Below are 6,754 nucleotides of genomic sequence, written 5' to 3'. Positions count from 1 at the left end.
TCAATATCCAGGTACCCCACTTATATCAATTGCCTTACCTCCCCTTTACTTGTACTCTTTCTTTTGTTTCTTTTTCTTTTGTTAGATCACATTTTATCACACAAATCACTATTTATTTTTTGTTTAGTTAAGAAAAAATTTAAGGTTTTCATTCCCTATTCTCTGTGGATACGATACCCACTCATCTGATATTTATTACTTTGACAAACACGTGCACTTGCGGGACATACGCAAGGGGCATTGTCAAGTTTTTGGCACCGTTGCTAGGGAGTAGGCATTTAGAGATACTTTACACTTTGTTTTGTTAGCTATTCATTCATTCATTCTATTTCATATCTTTTTTTTCTATCATTGTTCTAATTTTGTTTTCTTTCTTTTAGTGTAGCTCCAGGTAATAACCCGAGGGAACCCTTTGATATTGATTGAATGAGATCCTGAACTTGAACGTGCACTCAGAAGAAGGGGAAAGTAACTTGTACAAGAACCGTCTAATCAAGCTGAGATAGAAGTGGAAGGGTCAGATAATATGGCAGAACAGAATAAGCAACAGAGGACACTTTCTGATTATGCTAGACCCTCAGTTTTGGGCACATAATTGAGTATTGTGCGACCCCCGATTATAGCTCCAAACTTCGAGCTATAGTCGGCATTCATCCAAATAATTCAGTAAATAGTGCAGTTCAATGGTTTGGCCAATGAGGATTCAAACAACCATAGAGAGAACGTCTTGGAAGCTTATGATATGCTGAAGATTAATGGTGCATCGGATGATGCTATCAGATTGAGGACTTTCCCATTCTCTCTCAAGGGAAGAGCCAAGCAGTGGCTTTATTCTTTGCCCAAGGCCTCCATCACTATGTGGAATCAGATGGTTGAAGCTTTTCTTGTTAGATACCCTCCTTCGGGGAAGTCGGCCAAGCTTCACAATGAGATTTCGTCATTTGTACAGATGGAGTTGGAGTCATTATTTGACACATTGGAGCATTTCAACGATCTTCTGCGGAGGTGCCCACAGCACGGATTTCCCGAATGGATGATTATTTAAACTTTCTATAATAGGTTGAATCCTAGTATAAGGCAATTGTTAGATGCCGCCGCGGGAGGTACAATAAGGAGTAAAACCCTGGAAGAAGCCTGACAGTTAGTGGAAGACATGGCCATGAACAGTTATTAGTGGAATGCACGGGAAAAGAAAAAGGTGGCCGGGCTCCATGAAATAGATGCAGTAACTTCATTGGCGGCTCAAGTGGAATTGTTGAGTAAGAAGTTAGATCTTCTAATTTTGAATAGAGTGGCGGCCGTGACTACTTGCACCGAGTGTGGTGGAGGACATGTTCCCTCTGATTGCCCGATTTTTATTGGTGATGCATCTTTGGTTGACAAGGTGGATTTTGTGTGTAATGCAATGAGGAACCAAGGGAATCCATATAGCAACACCTACAATCCGGGTTGGAAGAGTCATCCCAATTTCTCGTGGAGCAACCAAGGTCCACAAAAGGCCATGGTACCACCGGGTTTCCAACAACAACAAGCCCCAAACATGGAGAACCGAGTTTCAGGCTTGGAGACCCAAATGACCGATTTGGAGAAGGCCTTGACTAAGTTTGTGCTATCGTCGGATACAAGGTTTCAATCAGTTTAGGCTACACTTCGCAACCACACTGTTTTTTTGTACAATCTTGAAAATCAAGTGGGACTAATTGTGAAGTCTCTATCAGAGAGACCACAAGGGAGCTTGCCGAGTAATACTGAGACTAATCCTAGAGAGCATGTGAAGGTGATCACTTTGAGAAGTGGTCGTGAGGTTGAAGGTAGGCTTTTGAGTGAGGTGCCCAATGAACACGCATATGAGGTCATAGAGGCCGAGGAGGGACAAGCAAAGAGAAGGAGATGGCACCCCCACGTTTCAAGCCAAGAATCCTTTATCCCTCTCTATTGAAGAATGACCAAGGGGATGAACAATACAAGAAGTTCCTGAGTTGGTTCGAGTAACTCCACGTCAATATTCCTTTTGTTGAGGCATTGGCTCAAATGCCTAAGTATGCAAAATTCTTGAAGGACTTGTTGACTAAGAAGAGGAAGTTGGAGGAGAGTGCTTCAGTGATCTTAGATGTTTCTTGGTCGGCGGTGTTACAAAAGAATATGTTGAACAAGAAGAAATACCTGGGAAGCTTCATCATTCGGTGTAACATTGGCAATTTGGGTGAAGAAATGGGATTGGAGGACTCAAGGGCTAGTATCAATGTCATGCGATACACCTTCTTTAAGAAGCTAGGCTTGGGAGAGCCTAGGCCCACTCGGATGACTTTGCAATTGGCAGATGATAAGTGCTTGTGCGATATGAATATGAAGTGTTCATTCCTTATGTTGAGCATTACTTTTCTCAGGTTTTTACACTAATATGTGTGTTTTTATGTTACTTTTATGTAGGTATGGTTGTGAGGACGAGTATGAAGGAAATAGGCCAATGTGGATCTGATAAGTGCTTGTGCGATATGAATGCGAAGTGTTTATTCCTTATGTTGAGCATTATTTTTCTCAGGTTTTTACATTAATATGTGTGTTTTTATGTTACTTTTATGCAGGTATGGTTGTGAGGCTCAGTATGAAGGAAATAGGCCAATGTGGATCATAACGCATCTATTTTGGAGGAGATCTTGCTAAGGTTCAAACGCGAAGACATAGGACAGGTGTGAGATGCTAGAGTGTGCGCCAACCTCCTCGCATTGGAGTGAGCACATCCATTTGGAGGGGCACAAATGTAGTCACACTCGAGCATTCCGACTTATGCACATAAGAACAAGAGCTCCACCAACATGTATATCATTGAAGAAGCAAGTGATTCACGACGTGAACGTGTGCCCATTTGCGTTACCCCGATGAAAGTATGGAACTGAGAAGTTATTTAGGTCGAAGACTGTAGCAGAACATTGTAGCATGTACTGTAGTAGCACATGTTCACGACCTCACCAGAAATCGAGGAAGCAGAGAATCCACACGGGCGTATGGAAATTATCCACGACCGTGTGGAAATTCCGCACGGCCGCGTGTACCGTCCACGCCCATGGAGTCGCTCGATTCCATCCCTATTTAAAGTCGATTCAGCCCCGATTTCGGTATTCTTTTCTCCATCTTTTCCTCAACTTGAGAGAGGGCTTCAGCTAGGGTTTTGAGGGATATTGGCTAGATTTTTGGAGAGGTCCTATGGCTCCGACATCGCGCATCATTTGGAAAAAGGTTATTGGGAGAGCTTTCGTCGGCACCGATCCGGCGAGGTGTATCCTAGGCCGGACAAAGGATCCCTTGCGACGAGTAGAGGACTCTCCACAAGACCATCGACACGACCATCGAGGGGGTTTCTTTATGGATTCATTGCTTTTACATTCGATTTCTTTGATTGTACTTAGCTCCATGGAGAGCTAAACTCCTAGTGGGTACTTGGGTGATTGTGAACCCTAGGATGTATTCATTTCTTTGAACTTCTTTATTATGCTTTCAATAAATTGATGTTCATTGTGAGTTCCAACCTTGAATGCTTGATTGTATGAACATTTCCCCTAGAGTGACACTAGGGTTGAGAGTTCTTGTTGGTAACCTTGTGAGTGAGTGACACACCACGAGCGTTAGACAAAGCTAGGTTGGAGAGGGTTGAGAGGGTGAGTCGAGAGGTATAGGAGCGTCCCCATTCCCCTCCAACGTGATAGATTCTACCTCCGTTCCTCGAGTTCTTTGCGGCCATAATAGAGTGAATGGTCTAAGGGATGAATCTCCACTGGGGCTTAGTTACGCGTGCAACAGAGTCAAGCATTGAGGGGATCTTAGTATCTAGGGGGTTTTATCATGTATTTTTGATGATTACTTGTTAATTCCATGCTTTGGTAAGTTTGAGATTTAATCCATTGTTTTCATGCTAATTGCTACACTAAGGAGAAATCCGTATCTCTTTTATGATTGATGCATGTAGATGTGACTTGCTCGCATGTATTAGATCATGAATGGATTAGAAGGGGATACTTGTATCATCACGCCGAGAAATCGGGTGTTTGGTAACCCTCCATGTAGGTTTAAGCCGAAGAAGAGTAGGCCTACTCCTAAGTGAGATTTCCTCGTACTTAATGCAATCGTATGAATGTGGATTTGGAAGAAATTCTTATCTATGTTCATAAGGGATTAGGGTTCAATTGCCGAGAAATTGGGGTTGTTCTAATCTTGGAAACTCATGGTCCATTTTACCCTTGCATCTTTTATTCACCATCCATGTTTCATGATAACCCCTCAAGGGGATCCGCATCTATAGGCATTTGCATTACATTGAGTTTCTTGCTTGCTTATTGCTTGTTCTCTCTAATTTGTTGATAATCTTGTTTTCATTTTAATTGCACCTAGTAGAGTAAATTTCCTCACTTGAGATCTTAGGCTAGATAATAGCTCAAGAAGTAGTAATAGGAGATCCTTAGCCCCATGGAATACGATCCTCGTGTCTTGACACGAGGTATTACTTGGAGATCATGTACACTTGCGGGGAAGCAATCAAGTTTTTTGGTGCCGTTGCCGGGGACTTTAAGGAATTCTAGAAAATGTTTAAATTATTACTCTAGCCATTCAATTCTTTACTCATTTGTTATTGTTATTTTGATTTTCCTTTGATCTTAATAATTGAATTCATTCTCTATTCCTTTCTGTATAGTTCATCTCGTTAGTGCCACATGGCAAATCTGAACATCAAGTTGGAAGGCTACGTACACAGATTTGAAGGCTGGATTAATTGGCAAACTCAGCAACATTTTTCACACCCTCTAGACAATTATTTATACACACTTCTACTATCAGGGGATTCTAGCATATCTTATAACGGTGGCAGCGGGCACATAATGTTTGAGACCTTTATGGAAAGTGGAACACATCAGTGGGAGGAGGAAACGAATTACCAATTGAACAGTTTGTTTTGACTACCGAGGACCGACAGTCTGCTACCATGAATCTCACCCTAAAGGACCGTGCTGAAATGGGCCAAGTGTTAGCAAAGGTACAGGAGTCTGGCGTGGAGCATCAGTATGGACAACATGCAGGTCTAGGATATGATGCCGAATGTTTTGAGCTTCTTGTCCATGGTATAGACAACAGTTCTGATGAGAGTGCAGGGTCCGAACAGGGTGATGGGATTTGGAACAGAGGTTTGATGTTTTCAACTAGGGAAGCACCAGATTTGGAGTTGAAAACACTACCTAAACACCTTGAGAATGCCTTTATGGGAGAAGGTACACAACTTCCAGTCATCATCTCTTCAAACCTAATAGTTGAGCAAAAGAAAGGATTGGTGGATGTGCTTAAAAGGCACAAGAGAGCGATTGCTTTGAAGATTACTAACATAAAAGGGATAAACCCCTCTTTTTACACTCACAAAATTCTAATGACAGATGGACACAAACCCAAAGCCTTGCCGCAAAGAAGACTCAATCCAAATATGAAGGAAGTGGTTCGGGCAGAAATAATCAAGCTTCTTGATGCCAGTATTATCTACCCGATATCAGAGAGTGAGTGGGTAAGCCCCATGCAAGTGGTTCCAAAGAAGGGAGGAATGACTGTGATCACCAATGAAAAAAATGAATTAATCCCAACTCGTACAACTACCCGGTGGAGGGTATGCATCGACTATAGAAAATTGAATGATGCCACCTGAAAAAATCATTTTCCCCTACCATTCATTAACCAGATGCTGGAGAGACTAGCTGGACATGCCTACTATAGCTTTCTAGATGGGTTCTCTGGTTATTTCCAAATTCCCATCACCCCCGAAGATCAGGAGAAGACTACATTCACTTGTCCATGTGGCACATTTGCTTATCACCGCATGCCTTTCGGGCTATGTAACGCCCCGGCTACCTTTCAGAGATGCATGATGGCTATTTTTGAGGACATGGTGGAAGATTTTATGGAAGTGTTAATGGATGATTTCTCCGTCTTTGGTGATTCATTCAATGTGTGCCTCAAGAACCTTAAGCGGGTCCTCATTCGATGTGAAGATACTAATCTTGTGCTAAGTTGGGAGAAATGTCATTTTATGGTCCAAGAGGGGATAGTCTTGGGTCACAAAATTTCGAAAGAAGAGATTGAGGTAGACAAGGCAAAGATTTCCACCATCGAAAAGTTACCACTGCTAAATTCTGTGAAGGCCATAAGAAGTTTTCTGGGACATGCCAGGTTCTATAGAAGATTCATCAAAGATTTTTCTAAAATTGCTAGACCCCCGACAAGGTTGTTGGAAAAGGATGTCCCATTCGAGTTCTATAATGATTGCATGACGTCCTTCATGACACTCAAGGAGAAACTAATTCAAGCACCCATCATGGTAGCTCTAGAATGGGACTCCCCATTCAAATTGATGTGTGATGCGAGTGACTTTGCAGTTGGGGCGGTGCTTGGTCAGCGGAGAGACAAACATTTTCATCCTATTTACTATGCAAGTAAGACTCTGACGGGAGCCCAAGAGAACTACACTACAACTGAAAAGGAACTACTTGCCGTGGTGTTTACCTTTGATAAATTCCGGTCATATTTGGTTCATTCTATAGTGATGGTGTACACCGATCATTCGGCTTTGAGGTACTTAGCAAATCAGATGCCAAACCACATTTGATAAGGTGGGTTTTATTGCTTCATGAATTTGACCTTGAGATTAAGGACAAGCGGGGAGCAGAGAATCTCGCAGCTTATGACTTATTCCGTTTAGAGGGCTTTGGTACAGAAACTATAA

The 6,754-nt window shown here is 42.2% G+C and overlaps 1 non-coding gene across 1 annotated transcript; it reads right to left on the bottom strand.

Moving 5' to 3' along the window:
• Nucleotides 1-916: 916 nt before the first annotated feature.
• On the bottom strand, nucleotides 917-1,023 carry LOC120253933. Its single transcript, XR_005534468.1, has one exon. It is a non-coding gene; the product is annotated as a small nucleolar RNA R71 (small nucleolar RNA).
• Between the last annotated feature and the right edge of the window lie 5,731 nt (nucleotides 1,024-6,754).

Source organism: Dioscorea cayenensis, unplaced genomic scaffold (genome assembly GCF_009730915.1).
Source record: "Dioscorea cayenensis subsp. rotundata cultivar TDr96_F1 unplaced genomic scaffold, TDr96_F1_v2_PseudoChromosome.rev07_lg8_w22 25.fasta BLBR01000253.1, whole genome shotgun sequence".
NCBI classification, from domain to species: domain Eukaryota; kingdom Viridiplantae; phylum Streptophyta; class Magnoliopsida; order Dioscoreales; family Dioscoreaceae; genus Dioscorea; species Dioscorea cayenensis.
Note: the sequence above shows the minus strand (reverse complement) of the source record. Positions and strands in the feature narration are given on the sequence as shown.